Raw genomic sequence first — 14,849 nt, 5'->3', positions numbered from 1 at the left:
TCTTTAAAGATGTGACCTGTAACAGAGGTAAGGACCCTTATATTTGATTCTGCCCCGTGGCTTGCACTCAAGCCCCCTTAAGCTGAATTCATCAAGTCTCTGAAAGCTGCTTTACAACCACCCTTGCACAGAGCAGTTTGCCAATGCCATTTAAAACAAACACCTTTGAAGGGCAGGCGGAACTGGTTTGCTCCCTAATCACTACAATAGCAGTACACACACTGATAAAAATGGGCTACTTGGCAGACGAATGCCTCTTTCCACCAAAATTCAGAAGGCTTAGCACTCATTTTTTGGCAAATGTTCAAAACCCAATTTTCCCCATAAATGGCTTGACACACATAAGAGTGAAAAGAATGCTTGGACGCTTTAAAAGTAAGCACAGCCTGCTTTATTTTAGGCACAGATACATCCTGCAAAGTGAATGCTCTGGACCACCAGTCCTGTTTACTTCTCTCTGGACAATGTCTGGGGACATGCAACAGCAGAGTCACAGCCCACGTGCCTGGAATTAACACAGTATGCTTCTACCCACAGATGGAAACAATCCACACAGACATAGAAATAATTTAGCCATGATGAAGATTGACCACAATTAAGAGAGCACAGGCCTCATTACAGGTCACTTCAGATATGCCTTGACACAGTAACTAATAAATCCTGTCCTGGGCACACACTGTTTGCTGTTACACTGAGGTAGATCCAGCTCAGCTCCTGTCATTTTAAGGTCACTTGTTCCTTCACTTTTCCCCAAGAATGTGATCTCTGTCTGCTTCTGAAAATTAAGTCTTTGCAGTTGGGGAAAAAAAAAAAAAAAAAAAATTATTTATCTCATTTGCAAAAGGTTTTGGGCCATGGGGATGGATTCAACCTGGAGTTGTATTTATACCCAAAACACAATCTTGTATTACCTCTGTTACCAAGAGGAAAGGGAGAAACAATAAGAGGACAAGAAAAAAAAGGGTTTTCTCTCCTTTTTACTCAGTGGGCTATACTTACAAGTGCATTGCACTGCACCCTCTGCATAGCCCAAAAGTCTTAAGTGTAACTTTATTCAGATGAATGATTCTGATAAACTCTGGATTAACATTACTTCCCATGCATGTAAATCATTCACTCAGCAACAACAACAATAATATATTAAAATCAAAATGGACCACGACCTTCAAGCACACAGATTAATATGAGATTCTGGCAGATAGAATATTTGAAGCATGTACTTAAACAGAGCTACTACAAGACGAACCTTTATTTAGGTTTATGGCAAGTTTACACAAATGCACAGTTCACTAGTGCCAAGTCACCCTATCAATGGTAACATACAGCATTACTTGAGAAGACAAATCCCACATCCATATTGAATAACTATCTAGCAGTATTTATAAAAAGGTTACAAAAAAAGCTCTTCACTGATCAAACCCAAACACTGAGCTTCAAACAAAATCTGAACACTACAAACACCTTCCCCAAGGCTGCAGAGCAGCTCTATTCTCTCAGCCACTTCAGCAGTTAGAGCAGAAGAGAGCACCAAAGCTCAGCTCCCTCTGATGCACAGTTCTGACCAGGAATCAACAGAGCTCCCCACTGCTCTTGTACTCTGAATTAGAATATAAACTATAAATGGAGGTGGTTATCAACTTGCAGCTAATTCTTTCTTGCATACACTGTTATGCTACAATTGTTTTTATTGGAAGTTTTGACTTTCCAAAAGCACATCAAGTCCAATTTAGGAATTGGAAACTGATAAAGTGCTATGCCTCACAAAGAAGTGCAGATTCTTTTAGACTCAAATACACCACTACTAAAGCAAAAGTCTTGAGAACAACAGCAGCTCTTCCTCTTGCATTTAAACACACCCCTCTCTCTCCACAAGTTCAGGAAAGGGGACTGATATCACACTTGTTAGAGGGAGGAGAACAGGTGATCTACCCAAACTTACACTGCTTATCAGGGATGGGGTCAAGAACAGATTCCAAATGCTCTCCAAAGTACACTGATCCCTACAGCACACACTCCTATCCTTAGGAGTCCTCTAAACATCCACCTCTATAGATCAAAGACAAACAAGGATTTAGAGCTGGTTTGCTGACCACCTAAACAACATATTGCCAACAGTCACCATTAAATGCCACCTGACTAGTGGCTTCTAGTCAGAACCTTTCTAAGAACTAGACACAACCTGTAACTGTGCTGTGCACCTGTTCCCCCTCAGGCGTAAGAAGGTGTTTTGCTTATCACCCTCTGTGTACATCAGGACGGGCCCTTGCACACCACACCCAGAGCCACTGTCACCAAGTGGTGCCCCCACAGGTCTGTCTGGGTGGCAAACACACCCCCTGTGCTGAGAGCAATCCCTCTGACGCCACTGTGAGCAGCAGGCAAACACCACAGCCACCGATCCAACTATTGATCCTGCAGGCATTTGTGACTGTAGAGATCTCATGGCTTCCAACCTTGCCCTGGAAACTGGGGTTAAGTTCCAATTTAGCAACTTACAACACATCCTAGTCTATTCATAGCCCCCTGACATACCAGTGCCCTGGCTGTGGGAGCTTCCATTTTTCTGGCTGTGCCAAATCCTCCCTGCAAGAAGAGGACCACAAGCAATAAAAGACTACCTCAAGAAGATATAAACTGATGTCTGTGCTGCAGGGGAACGTGGTCTATCAGAACCTACAGCTCCTGCATGGAAGCTCTTCCACAGACAAGCTATTTCTGTCAGCTCCTGCTCCCCACACACAGGTACTTTTGACACCAGGGGAAATGAGAGTAATGAGCTCTAGATTTCTCTCACACCTAAGCCTAACCTGCAAGCTCACACCCTGATACAGATTCTGTAATCTACAATTGCTTATGCTCTCTATGTATAGACTTTATGAAATCACATTCTGCATAATCTAAATACATTGCCTTTCCAAACTAGAAAAACCAAAGCTTTTTGCAGCTTATACAGTTGCCTTTGAAAAATCCCAGGACTCCCAGAGTGAATTCTGAAAGGTCATGCTCCACAAAGCTTTGCTACGCAATGTAAAATTGTAGGCTTACTGATTTCAGAAGAGTTCTCTAAAAGAAACAATCCTCTTGGAGTTTATTTTCCAGTCATTTTCCCTTCCATCTCTTCCCTAATCCCAACTACTCTGTCGATGAGCACTCTGAACCATATCAAATTACGATGAGGATTTAATCCTTCCAAGTAGCACAATCCAGACAGGAGAACTGTGACATTTCAGAACAATGCCCCAAGCCCTTTTATAGTTCACTTGTTCAGCAGACCCAGGAAAAAACCAAGGCATGCAAAGGGTAAAAAGAAGATACAAATAGCAATGAAAGGGGCCACATTAAGATCTAATCTACACCGAAAATCAGGACGAACTCCAGAGGCAAAACAAGCACAGTAGGAGAACTTTGTAAGTGGAAGTTATCACCTGCACATCACAAAACAGCTCTAGGACCATACAGACCACAAGCAGATAATCTTTCCCGGTGTCTCCTCACAGAGAATCTACACAGTCCTTAAGAAAAAGACAAAGTCTTATGCAGCTTCCAGAAAAAAAAAATCTGTTTTTAAAGGGTGGATATGCATGCAGGCTTAAGTAGACATATAAACTTGTTAAATTTCTAAAAGCCAGCTCCACAGACTGACAGCTAAGTTTTTCAGAGCAAGTAATGTCATTTTCTACGCTGTGAGAAGCACACAGAACATTTCAGAGACTGGATAGCTGGGAACTGAACGTGCTTTATTTAGCTCTACACCTCTACTGACTGACAAAACATGAAAGCCACTAAAATGGCATTAAAATAAAGTGCAGAAACACAACTGTGCAAAGGAAGGGCAAGACTCATGTATCCTGTTATTTCTTGGGTCTTTGTTACCAGCTCAGATTGATTTAATTTTGCCATCTACTACATGGGGGAAGGGGAGGTGAGAGGGACAAAACAAGTGGCATCTAAAAAAACTGAGAAGCTAAAGATAAAAAACTGAATGTGAAGATAGGAATGTGCCTATAAAACGAGCTTTCACTGCTGGGTGAGAAAGCAGACAGTGATTGAACCCACGCCCTCGAACTACTGCGCTTCGCTGCCAGCTTGCATTTTTGCTCCACATGCAAATAACTGATTTTCCCCTTCAGGTCCTGAAGGAAAGCAGGCACTTGGTAGCACAAGGCAGCAATTTTAGCACTTCAATAAAACAAGCTGAAAGAGAAGCTACTCTTCTCCTAAAGCTGCTCTGTTCCAGAATATACAACTCCTTAAGGTAAAAAAGCCTCCTCTTCCAGACTTCTTTCTTCAGTAGTTTTAGAGGGAGAAGACAAGACAAGAAGACCTACATCACACTGGAGATGTGATTCCTAAATACTGCTTCAGACTCATTACCTCCATCCTAGGCTGGACTGTTCACCCAGCAGGACGGATTTCAGGAAAAAGAGAAATGCTTATTCATGCACCAAGCTAAATCCTGAGATGTATTTGGCAAGCCACCTGGATCAAACCATTTATACCATGCATACTGACACAAGATGACAGACCATGAGACAAATGCCATCCCTTCCACCCTGATTAAAACAACGAAGAAAAAAAAAATCAGGCAGACAGAAAAAAACCACTAGCCTGTACCAAAAAAATTCCAACTCCATAAGCAATCAGCTACTTTTAACATAAGAAAATTAAGCAGCAGGAATTAAGGTCCTGTCCCTTGTTCCCTCTCAGTTTCCAGAAAAATCATACAGCCTGACAAACAACAGGGTGCGAAACAACAGACCACCACTTGCCTTTAAAAGGACTACTGGAAGACTAGAAGCCAAAACAAGTTCTGTTCTTGCTGCATGGATGCACTGAGCTATTATTAACTTGTGTTAACTATCACAAATGAATTAACCAGAACTGCACTGCACAGAATTCCCCTTGGCAGGAATGAAACAAGGTGATCTGCACTTGCACAGTAAAGGTGTGAGGCAATTTTCCACATCTGACCTTTTCTTCTCCTGATCTCACTTCATTATTAAAAGGGAGACACTGTCAAAGCACAGCAGGTCACTCATGTTTTTCCCTAGCTTGAGTAAGATGGGACAATATAAAATTGTCTATTCTAAGCATATCTTATTCAAGGTTACCAAGGTCACTGCTAATTAACAGCAATAAAAAAAGAAAAATCTAGAGAATACAAAAAGAACTCTCCTGGTCTAAGAGCAGGAAGGTTCGTGCTTGCTCTTGCTAGCTGCAGCTCCTGTGAACTGCAGCTAAACTCCCTCTGATAACATACAAATGTTCTTATCCCATGATGAGAAATGCAAAACTACAGATATACCCTTAGACACCAATCTGCATTCAGTCTGTATAAAGAACAACTTCTTAAGCCCTTCTAAACTCTTTTATTGAGCTACTATTTACTTTGGCCACTATCCTTCTGCACCCAGTGCTAATTTTGCACTAATTCTCCAGTCCAGTAAATTTGCTAATTTGCTAAATTTGCTAAATTTGCTAAATTTGCTAATTCTCCAGTCCAGTAAAAGAATCTAATTTAAAGACAAGCAATTCAGAAAAAAAAATAAATCAGACATTGTTAGGTTAATTTTTTTTAGGAAGATGATGCTTTCCATTATTAAAAGAAAAGCTTTAATTTCCTTTCATGACCACAAAGTTTTGATTTTCATCGCATGGAGGTGAATACAGAGAATCTCCCCACCTACATTCCTGCTAGGTGGAACATAACCTTGTCGGGCTATCAGAAATAGTGTTATTTCTCACCATACAGTCCTGCAGAAATCAAAGTGGTCAGTAACCACGAAAACAGCATTATACAAACCAAACTTTCATATCTGTAGTTATTTATAGGTGGTTTGTTCGAGGTCTGTTTAAAACTAAGTATCTCCCCATCAGCTCCTGTTCACATTGTTACAAAGACTTCACAAGCCTGTTCGTCTATAAAATGAAAGATTATTTCCTCAGGCACTTTACCAGAGGCAGGGGGCTCACAGCCGGGCTTTTTTACCCCCATTTCAGCTACAAGCAAAGCTTAAAAAACAGCCAACAGCTTTATTTGTACATCCATCTCCAACCATACGCGCGGATCGGTCTCAGCGACAGCGAGGAGCGAGGCTGCAAGGCGGAGCAGCCTGGAAAGCAGCACAGCACCAGGTTCTCTTCATGTCCTCGGGCAAGGCGGCACGGCGGATTCCCCCCTTGTCCCTGGCCGGCCTTGGGCTGCCCTCCCCGCTCGGCCCGCTCACCTAAGGCGCCGGCCCCGCTCCCCGCGCGGGTTTCCCCGCGGGCAGGAGGAGGAGGAGGCGGGACCGGGCCTGCCCCGCTCTCACCCCGGCGGGACGCGGCCAAGGGCACGGCAAGGCCGCAGCCCCGGGCGCCTCCTGCCCGGGCACAGCTCCGCTGCCCCGCGGCCGCCATCGACCGCCGGACCCCGCACACGTCCCCCCGCCCCCGGGGAACGCGCCCCGGGCCAGCCACCCCCGCCCCGGGCTGCCCGGCTCCCCGCGGCAGCACCGCCGCCACCACCCGCCGCCCTTCCCGCACCGCTCCCCGCACCGCAACGGACGGGCCCCCACCCCACTGCCGGGGCACCGCCACAGCCGGGGGCACCGCCACTGCCGGGTGCTCCGCTGCGCCCACCCCGCCGCCAGCCCGGCCCAGCCTAGCCCAGCCTGGCTCGGCCTGTCCTCCCCGCCGCCGCGGTCGCTTCCCATACCCTGGCCCGGCACGGCACGGCACAGCCCAGCGGCCACCGGCTCGGCTCCGCACGGCTCTGTCCCGCTCGGCGGCCGCGGCGCGGGCCCGCACGCCTGTTTACCGCCGCCGCCTCCCCCGGCCGCGGCCCGGCCGCGCGCCCCGCCCCCGCCGCGCTCCCATTGGCCGAGCCCCTGCGCCCTGCGCCTCCGCCAATGAGCGGCGGGCTGGGGCGGGGCCGCGGCCGGGGCGGGGCGGGGCCGGCGCGGCGCGCGCGGCGGCTGCAGGGGGACGTGAGGCCCGTGAGGTCCGTGCGGCGGCGCGCGGGGCGGGGGGGGCGAGCGCGGGGCGAGGCGTGAGGAGCGTGTGCTGCGAGCGGGGCGGGGGCCGCCAACAACGCCGTCTGTCCGCCCTGGGCCCGCTCCTCTGGGCTGGGCTGGGCTCCTGCAGCGAATGGGGACCGGCCCGGCGGCGGTGTCAGTCGGAGGTGGCGATGTCTCGCCGCGGTCCCGGCCGGCGGGGCCGGGAAAGGATGGAACGGGCAGCGCTCGCACCCCACGGCCCATGTGGGCTCAAGGGGGCCCGGGGGTCGCTGCTCAGGCGGTCCCACAGCGCTCATTAATGTGCGTGAGGAGATGGGCAGGAGCCCCGCGCCCGGCGGGCTCCAGGGAAATGCCAGGTGAAGGGACCGGCTCCCATTTAGTGGCGCTCCGTGCCCGGGAAAGCTTTGTTTGTGTGGTTTTTCAAAGCGTCGTCTCAGGCAGACGTTGGGAATTATTCGTATTGTCGGGAAACGCTGGTGTGCACGTTGGGGACAAATGCAGTGGCTCGTTCCCCACAGGTCTGTCCCAGGGATGTGGCGGCTCACGGCGGCTGGGCTGGATGCTCTGGATGCTCTGGTCATGTCAGCAACTTTCCCGTCTGAAAAATAACAATACAGCCGTGCTGCTGCATTTGCCACATGGCTGCATCCGTGCAGCACGACATTCGGATGAGGTTTGGAGATTAAATCATTAATTTCTTCCTAAACCAAACAGGATTCGTAATCCTTCTCTAGTTGTAGCATCACTTGCAGGAGTGACCAACAAATAGCCCTGAGCTTTGATTTCACCCTTATCAGTTGCTTGCTTGGGCAGACCTTTTCAGCTAATTAGTAGCTTGAATTGAGCACTTAAATCCACACCAGAGGACCTGTATCTAAGTCAGCAGGAGTTGCAGACACTGTAGATTTGGGAAGATGGAAAATGGATAAATGGTCTGCTGTAAGTGTGTAGAGGGGTTTAACTGTAAAAAAAACTGTGAATATCACTGCCATCCTGCTATTGCCAAAGTTGCCCTCCTCTGCAGAGGGAGACAAATTATTATCTCCAGCTGCTCAGACAGAAGATTGTTTGGCTGGTATTTATGATCATACCAAATAATGTTCAAGTATTACACATATTCCTTCATGGGTTTTTGTTTTTTTTTTTAAATTAAAATATTTGCATCTTCCCCAAGCCCCTCTCAGCTTCCCAAGAAGGCCCATGAGGAGGTCTCTGTAAGGCACCAAACAGAGAGGTACAAATAAATTTAGCAAAACTCATCACCAAAACATTATCAAATTAGAAGCCAGCCCCAGTCATATCTAGAAAGGCTGGAATTGAATGTGAAAGGTGAAAAAGAAACAGTTCCCTGGGAAAGGCACATTACTGAATTAAATGCTTAACACATAGGCTGTGTGTAGACAAAATACAGCTGAAATGGAAAGGGCAAACATGACACTTTGATTTTTTTTTTTTTTTTTTTACTAAGGGAATGGAGACTCAATATGTAGATGAAGCAAAAACATGACTGTAATAAGACACCAGCCATGGAAATTTTTGTCAAAAAAATACCTAGTTTTCTTAATTTCAATACCTGTGGAAATTCATGCAAATGAATTGTTCTATTTGTGATTAGGTTCATACTATTTCTAATAAAGGAACGATCATATATGCCCTCATCTGTAAAGAGATAAGTTTCAGGTGTCTTTTTCTAATGACACCCTTTTATCTATTCCTGTACTGAATTTGGATGCCAGTGCTCAGTTTCTGTGTAACATCACTTTGCTTGCATCAGTTTGGCATTAATTGTGAAACATCTTACTCACTTGTGCTGAGCACGGAGAACTGGAGGGTTTCTGCAGTTGCCATGCAGAGATGGAGGGTGAAACTCTCCTCATCTCTCAAAGACAAGCCTGGCTAGTTCCCTTTATTCACACGTGGTAAACCATTTGATATTTCTGCCGCTGCTGTTCAATTTGCATCACACCTTCCCCTGCCAGACTTTCTGCAGCCTTAAAAGACCCATTGAACTTGAGCTCAGGGCTAGCTCTTTCTGTGCTTGAAGAGAGAAGTGTCTGTATTCCCACCTAATTTGGAGTGCAAAGAGGTAGGACTGAAAGCTGCTGGGAAAAAATAGTGTATGTCCCTCTTTGTTACTTTTTAGTTCTTAGGGGGAATAGGGACAGCACACCCAGGACTCAATGCAGAATCCAGAGGCTAGTTTTTGTGGGGATGGTTGCCTACTTTGTTCACAATCCTGAATAAAAAGTTGAACATGATGCACTGGGAGAGCTGTTCCATGGCAGATCTCCCTGCAAACTGAGGAAAAATGGTAATTGAGAAAAAATATTGCCAGTATTTGGGATTGGTTTAGAGGTACCAATTATGAGATTGACACCCTGAAAAAAAGAAGGGGCAGAGTGTTGTGCTTGAAAATAGACCAGGGAATCATCCTTTTGTTCCGGGAGGGTGTCAGTGGTTTATGTAACAGCCTTGTTGGCTGTTTCTCTGGGCTTTGGGGTGTTCAGATTCAGGTTTCCTTCTCTGCTTGTGGAGACTTATCAGCACTCCACCTGCACACTGAGACCCTAATCATTATGCATACTCTTGTCTCCTCTCTACAGCCTTAGTCATATTATTTAATGGGAAAGTTCAGCAAGAGGAAATGAGAATGGAGCATTCCTCCAATCTCATCCAAATCCCAGACAAATATGCAGTCAGGCCTTGTGCAAACTGTGCCTTGTCCAGCGGCAGGAGACGTGGACAGGAATCCTGCGGGGATCAGCCCAGGCTGCCCCATTCTGGTTTTGTGCCCTCCACCAAAGCACTGTAGGTGAAACAGCAGCTTCATCCAGGCACTGAATCTGTGCAGGGTTTGTGTAGAAACTGATCTGATGAATGTGCTGTGCAAACATTAACACATAAAGCCCTTCCAAGCAGCATAGAGGGAAGAAATCTAGTCCCTAAAGAGAGGCCCTTTTTACAAGGGCCTGTAGGAACAGGACAAGGGGGAATGGATTCAAACTAAAGGAGAGCAGGTTTAGGATAGATGTTAAAAAGAAATTCTTTACTCTGAGGGTGGTGAGGCACTGGCACAGGTTGCCCAGAGAAGCTGTGGCTGCCCTGTCCCTGGAAGTGTATAGGGCCAGGTTGGATGGGGCTCTAAGCAACCTGCTCTAGTGGAAGGTGTCCCTGCCCGTGGCAGAGTGTTGGAACTAGTCAAACTTTTAAGGTCCCTTCCAACTCAAACTATTCTATGATTGTATGACACTTCTTTGTGAATACCTAAACGTTGACATCCATTCATGCTTTAGTGCCTCCAGTGGGATGTGACAGCAGAATGAGGTTGTTGCAGGTTAACAGGTTTTGTGTCAGTGTCTAACACTCAAGTGATTTTTGTGCTATATACCTGCACTCTTTTGGAGGTGTGTGCAGTGCAGAGCTGAATTTTCAGAGCAAGCCAAAGCAGTCCTGTGAAAAAGCAAGTTCCTAGACTTTGAGGAGTCTCTTCATTAGCTATAATAACAAGAAGTAAACATTATTAGTAAATCAGCTAAAAAACATTTTTGGCAGTACAGCTGTCATTTACTCCTTGTAGCTTGTTTGGCAGTCTTCTATTCAGTCAAATTTCAACATACTCCCTTATCTAGAAACATTTCTGTGAACATTTCTAGCAAGAAACTTACAACTGTGAGGAGTGTATAAATCAATCTTTTATTAAATTATATTAAATAATTATAAGTTTTATTATAGTAATATTAATTATTATAAAGCTGTAAAAACAACAATTATCTATCTATCCTCATAATATATATAAATATAATTTAAATTATAATAAGTTTAAATTATAACTAATAGTTACAATTTAACTAGTATGGGAGTCCCCTAGAAGCTTCTCCCTACTAATGTTAAAATAGTTTGTTCAAGATTATTTAATCCTTAAAATATCCTAATTTTGCAGGCAGTGGGAAAGCCTCAAGTAGCAGCTGGAAGTCCTGACTCCACAGGAGGTGCTTTAGCTGTTCCATCCTATCCCCAGCTGATATTGCTTGTTGGTATTTATGTAATGAAGGGCTTAATGGTGCAATTTCATGGGGTGCACAAACAGCTCTGCTGCAGGCCTGGGGTAGGAGCAGCCACAAGGGCACCGGGAAGGGCGAGCCCAAGGCTGCCTGGCTGTGACTTCCAGCAGGGGCCCTTGGGTGGGATTTTCCTCCTGCTCCTGTTCACTGTTAGCTCTGAGAGGAGTCTGTCTGCTCACCAGAGATCAGCTCACCGTTTACTGGGTGCCAGGGAACACCCAAATAAACCTCTGCCAGCGCTGATGCTGACTGAAGCACTTGGTGAAAGCTGACTTCCTCAAAGCCTTGTACAAAGTGGGACATGTTCCCAGAGAGGAATGAGCCAGAAGGGCTAAACTTCTACAAACAGAAAAAATCAAGAAAACCAGAGCCTGGAAGGATCTTTGGGCCTTGCAGTAAGAAGGGTTCCATTGCAATAGAAAATTAGTAGGCAGACTACTGACCTGCAGAAATAAATTAATGGAGCCTCAGTTAAGCAGCGATTGGTCATGTAATTAGGTTGACAACTATCCAGGTTGTTCAGAGAACGCTCAGAAATTCTCTTGCGTGGGACAGGCTCAAACTGTTTCTCCAACCACAATATGTATGGTTGAACTCGATGAACTTGGAGATCTTTTCCAACCTTAATGATTCTAGGAATCTCTAATATACATCACCATCCTTGTCTCATGTTCATACAGCTAACCACAAAGCAAGAGATGCTCTGGAAGTGTTTCCCTCAGCCCTTCTACTCCAAGCAACTTCTGAGGCTCAGATGAGCTACCTCTTGAGGGGTTTTGCCTTGAGTTCACTCGTCTTCTCTGGAGGGTAATTTCTTCAGGGCGGATGGAATGTCTTCTCTGACTACGCAGATTTATGGCGTTCCATCAACATAATAATAGAGGGATGATGAAGTGGAACAACTCAAGTGGAAGTCATTGGACAGGTGGCTTGGTTTTAGTAGTTAGCTTGTAGGTATTTCAAAACTTTGGCAGGTGTCAGTGATGCTGTTGGTACTATATGTTATTTATATGGCTTTATAGCAAAGAATGAGAGCAAGAGCTCTTGGAGAAATGGGATCTCTCTGACTCAGTTAGTAGTAGATGCACATCCAGTATCATCATAGGATTCAAATGATGAGCTATTTTTGTTAGGCTTAGTACTACTCTGGTTTCTGAACTGTGTATTTTCATCCCATTGATTGCACTTGTCCTTCCTTTTTCTCTCTCCACTCACTGCAAAGGGACAGAGACAAGATGCTGTTTCAGTTAGCACTTTAAGATGATTTAGTGCTGTCAGAAGGGGGTGTTGTGGCAGTTCTCAAGATAATTATTTTCTGTCCAAGAGGAAGATACAGTGCAGGGAGCAGGACAGATATTTCCTAGAATCACAGGATATGCTGAGTTGGAAGAGACCCACAAGGATCATTGAGTCCGACTTCTGGGCCTGCACAGGACACCACAAGAATCATACCATGTGCCTGAGAGCTGGCTGACACCTCTCAGATTCTGTCAGGGTTGGTGCTGTGACCACTTCCCTGGGGAGCCTGTTCCAGTGCCCAGCCACCCTCTGGCTGAAGAACCTTTTTCTAGTATCTAACCTAAACCTCCCCTGACATGACTTTATGCCATTCCCTCAAGTCATGTCACCAGTCACCACAGAGGAATCTCATGATTCCCACCCCTATTTTCCTTCTGGAGCTTTCAGTGAGCAGCCTTGCTCTGCACAGCTGGAGAGGGCAGGGAATGCCAGTGGGGTTGCTGGAGGGCTCCAAAACCCCTGGCTGGGAGGAGGTGAGCAGAGATGGCTGTCAGGTTCTGTGGAGGAGAGGAGACTGCTGAAGGGCTGTCTTGTCCCCTAATTGAAAAAAAGGGAGAGTGAAGAAGACACAGAAACCTTCCCTTTGCCCCCTATGTTTTGCCTTGCCTCTCTGTGCCCCTGCGCACACCTCCCTCCTTTCCATATCACCCAGAAAGGGGGTGCTTTGGGGAAGGAAGGATGATGAAAGAAAACAAAACTGGGTGCTACTGTCAGGGTGAGGTGGTAACAAGCCACAACAAGCCTAATCTCCACTGTGTTCCTCAGTGACAGGGCTGCCAGAAAGGGCTGTGCAGCACACCATGAAACACCACCACGCCAGGTGTGGCTCTGCCTCATGCCACCCACCTCTCCTCCAAACTTCACCATGTGGGTGCCAAGTGGGTTCTGGGTGCTTTGGAAATTGGAGATGAGCCTGTGGGGGTGGAGTGTGTTAAGAGAAGGACAGTGCCAGGTGAAGAGGTGCAGATACAAGCACTAAATGGAAAAAAAGGGTGCCAGTCCCTGTCTTTGGGTAGTGTGTGAGACAGTGCAGGGCCCCTGCCACCTTAGCAATTTATATAGTAAAACATTCACAATATTATACTTGCCAGTTCAAACTGTGTTGCACAACAGTGCTTTTTTATGGGTGCTGAGCAAAGCCATTTTGAATGAGATGAAGAGTGCAGTAGCCTGATTAGCAGCTCTGTGCCTCAAGAATATGGCATTGCTGTTTCTCTGTTGGACTCAGTTAAACATTATTCAGTCTGTAATTTTTTGTCTGGACTGGACAGATCAGTTGTTTCTGCTCACTGTGAATTGCATTTGCTTGCATACAAGTATTTTGCTCTCTCCCCTTGGCACATGATTGTTTACATGTACCTCAATCGATCCTGCATGGACAAGGTGGAAGGGCTCAGTTCTTTGTAGCTTCCAGCCAGGATTCACTTTACAGATTATAACTGGCAAAGCCATTCACCCCCTGGGCAAACATGGGAAATTAATTTTGAAGCTAGGCAAACAAAAACAAGTCCTTTGCCTGCATTTAGCTGCTCTGAAAAGCCTTTTGCCAAGGACAGAAGGGTTATCTGAACAGTTTGGGCAGAGTTGTTCTAAATGAGAAGGCGGGCTGGAGCCAGAGAACATGGGAGAAACAGGGTTATTTCTGAACACTTTACTGGAACTAGGAATTAACACTGGTCATCATAGTTCTGCTGGTTAATGGCAAAGTGTGCTGCCAAACTCAGCCATTGCCCCAACTTTTGGCACGGCACTGCCATGTCTCACAGAGCTGGAGAGCAGGGAGCCACCTTGCCCTAGCCTGGAATCATCCCCAAGACACCGTGTTTTCTTTCACTGCCCTGAAAGCCAGTACTTGTTCTGGCTTCCTGGCTTCCTATCTCACTGTTCCAAACACAGCAAGGTGTGGGACAGAGACATGGAAGGCTGCAGGGTGTTTCTGAGTGCCTGTGTGGCAAATGGACAAATTCATAACCTTCATCCACTTGCTAGACGATGATTCACAGATAGTCATGACAATTTATTTCTGGCAGTCAGTCTGCAGAGATGTTGTGGCTTCAAAAACCAAAAGCCAAAACCATGATGGGAAAGCAGGATTATTGCTGCCTTTGGAAGCTGACTGACTCTTTTCCTGCTTTGCTGTGGCTATCAATCCAATTCCAGAGGCCATTTGAGCAGGACTGCATAATCTAACCTCTGCTATCTACATCTGTGTCTGCATACCTGGACAGAGAGAGACCAACGGGTGGCTGAACATCCTGACTGACACGTACCAGAGTGCAGCTAAGAGGGAGACACCAGCAATTAACGAGCCTCTGGTAGGAGTGACTGATTGAGAGACGCTCCAGACATCCAGGTTAAGCCCTTCATTTGACCCTGAGCAAATTATTCAGCTCCTATCTGTAAAATAGGGTTAATGGCATTCTTCTGCTCTTTTTCCTGATGCCTAAAGAAGTGTTTGGAAAGCCTCAGAGGAAGCACAGCAGAGTAATTT

General features: G+C 46.2%; 1 protein-coding gene across 1 annotated transcript in view; it reads right to left on the bottom strand.

Moving 5' to 3' along the window:
* Window positions 1-6,777, bottom strand: part of COQ8A (coenzyme Q8A) — a 41,500-nt gene extending 34,723 nt beyond the window's left edge. The window contains exon 1 of the mRNA XM_083856713.1: window positions 6,698-6,777. The gene's annotated coding sequence lies outside the window, so the exon portion shown is untranslated. The remainder of the gene's footprint in view (window positions 1-6,697) is intronic.
* Window positions 6,778-14,849: the final 8,072 nt, after the last annotated feature.

The sequence above is a fragment of the Zosterops lateralis genome (assembly GCF_965231275.1).
Source record: "Zosterops lateralis genome assembly, chromosome: 3".
NCBI lineage: Eukaryota > Metazoa > Chordata > Aves > Passeriformes > Zosteropidae > Zosterops > Zosterops lateralis.
The sequence above is the reverse complement of the archived record's forward strand: the minus strand, read 5'-3'. Positions and strand labels throughout refer to the sequence as shown.